Source organism: Palaemon carinicauda, chromosome 1 (assembly GCF_036898095.1).
Source record: "Palaemon carinicauda isolate YSFRI2023 chromosome 1, ASM3689809v2, whole genome shotgun sequence".
In the NCBI taxonomy this organism is placed as follows: Eukaryota; Metazoa; Arthropoda; class Malacostraca; order Decapoda; family Palaemonidae; genus Palaemon; species Palaemon carinicauda.
In genome coordinates this window covers 87,061,407-87,063,906 of record NC_090725.1, presented here as the reverse complement: position 1 = coordinate 87,063,906, position 2,500 = coordinate 87,061,407, and the positions used below count along the sequence as shown (strand labels likewise).

The following is a 2,500-nucleotide window of genomic DNA, read 5'->3' as shown; positions in this document are numbered from 1 at the left end:
CGTCTATCTTTTGGCTGATAATTTGTCATCGATGAAACGTACAGTACATGATGAAACATTTGAATTCGAATAAGGCAGAGATTATATAATCGCAGGATTAAACAACTATAACCTTTAAGATGAAGTTCCAGCAAACGAGTATTTATACAGCGAAGCAAATTCAAATTGTAGACCACATGATATGAAGAATGCAGCATTCGTGTAAAAGCTTTAGATAAAGGTGATCTTAAGGGTATTGCTCAACCCTTGCAGATTTAGACGATTGGTTTCAAAGTATTGCAGATATATAAATAAAACGTTGAGATTATAATTCGGAAGGGAAGGAAAGGGTTGCTATCACGTTAGTTTTGGGGGCTTCCTATTACTTGAACCATCTTTATCCCAACTTCATTGTCCACTTCGTTTCATGTATGCTTCCCCGCACTTCAAGGACTTACTTTCTTACTGAATGTCGGTGATCTATCTCTACTTCTCTCGCTCACACTATTTCCGGAAACTTCATTTTGCCATAATTCAACCGTTTATTTCGAATTTAGATAACCTATATAACATACTGGGCTGTTCGTCCACCTCTCTCTCTCTCTCTCTCTCTCTCTCTCTCTCTCTCTCTCTCTCTCTCTCTCTCTCTCAACTGATAAACAAATAGTCACTAAGGGCCTAGCAACTTTGTGAGGATGAGACCGTACGCAGATTCAAGTACAATAACAATGAATGAGATTTGGTGTAATTATTAATAGTGCAAGGATAACAATGATGGCTTGAGAGAGAGAGAGAGAGAGAGAGAGAGAGAGAGAGAGAGAGAGAGAGAGAGAGAGAGAGAGGAGCACGACATACGTCGCGTAATGCAATGAATAAAGAAGGAACGTAGATTATTACATTAAACAACTATACCTTCTACTTCTTTAGGCCTTGCTTCTACAGGCATGTCCCCATGGGAGTCAGGTGGGGGAATGGGAGGGGCCAAAATTTTGGGGGAAGAAACCGCGGTCATTATGTGGCTTCCCGTTCTCCCAGCGGATACCACCTTCTGTCTCCCACTGAAGAAAACCGTGAGTCTCTGTACTATGCCACCTGGAGTTCAATCGTACGAATCTTCTTGCAAATTAAATAAAAAGTGAAAAGTAGCATAGCAATACGTCAATTGCTGATAAGAGAGTTATATATAAATTGTCTAATAACGACCCTCACCCCTGTCCTCTCTCTCTCTCTCTCCTCTCTCTCTCTCTCTCTCTCTCTCTCTCTCTCTCTCTCTCTCTCTCTCTCTCTCTCACTCTCGTTATTTGAGAGAGAGAGAGAGAGAGAGAGAGAGAGAGAGAGAGAGAGAGAGAGAGAGAGAGAGAGTCACATAGGCCATCACATTTCTGTCTGCGATCACTATAAAGTAAGACTGTTACCAGTTTGGAGAATTACAACTACCAACAGACTTTAATCTGACCTGACCTTCCTTTGAAAAGATAATGTACCTACCATGATTTTGCTGTACACGTTCGATAAACAAAGGGCCTTTCGTTCATTAGTTTGAGAAATCATTGGCACATTTATTTTCATAAAATCAAATGCATGTTTCCGATGTTCGTGTATAACTTTTATCTTTTATGTGTCATGTCTTCGAAAAGCACAATTCACTATGAACCAGTCAAAGGACAATGATAAAAAGTTATTCAAAAGATCTCCAAAATCGTACACTTTTACCACATCACTAGAGAACTCAAAAATTATCCGTTTTCAAGTCAACACCTCAAAATAATAGTAAGTACTCTAATTCAGAAGTAACATGCTAAAAACTTCAACAACACAAGCTCCCAGCACCACTCTCGACCACACACTGAACTTACAAATACGCTACACGGCAAAGACTTGGAAAGCGAGACCCAAAGTGGGTATGTGTGTACGTCCTGCGTCCGTGGTGTTGTTGGGTGCAGAAGGCACCTTCGGTTGCCAATTAATGATAAAATTGGCTAAACTTTCCTCCCGGATTTTAAACGGTGAAATGGGCGCACATACTTGAAAGCACCTTGCTTGGAGTTAAACCAATGTTACATTACTTTTTTTGCTTTCTTTACGTTAATAAAACGATCCGCCATGCCTTATCACAACCCAATTTTTATCATTACGTAATGGTATTCAGTTCACACAAGAAAGTGATTTTTCAAGTCAGCAGGAGTACTGGGGATTGAAGAAGCATTAATAATATAATTGCAGGGCAAAACAGAAGTTATTTCTAAACTTATAAAAGAGAATCAAGGTTTTCCCACAGCACGTCTTCTCAATTAATGTCTATTTGGGCACTGAATAATAACATGAAGTTTATTACAACGCATACACACACTCAATATGTATATATATATATATATATATATATATATATATATATATATATATATATATATATATATATGTATATATATATATATGTATATATATATATATATATATATATATATATTGTATAACTAGTGTACACACACACACACACACACACACATATATATATATATAT

The 2,500-nt window shown here is 37.6% G+C and overlaps 1 protein-coding gene across 5 annotated transcripts in view; it reads right to left on the bottom strand.

Annotated features, from left to right (window-relative positions):
- LOC137649648 (pleckstrin homology-like domain family B member 1) overlaps nt 1–2,500 on the bottom strand; it is a 471,311-nt gene that overhangs the window by 379,700 nt on the left and 89,111 nt on the right. The window contains exon 1 of one of the 5 annotated variants that reach the window (XM_068382654.1): nt 1,468–1,833. The exons of the other annotated variants lie outside the window; for them this stretch is intronic. The gene's annotated coding sequence lies outside the window, so the exon portion shown is untranslated. Of the gene's footprint in view, nt 1–1,467; nt 1,834–2,500 lie in introns of those variants that run through there. 5 annotated transcript variants of the gene reach the window in all.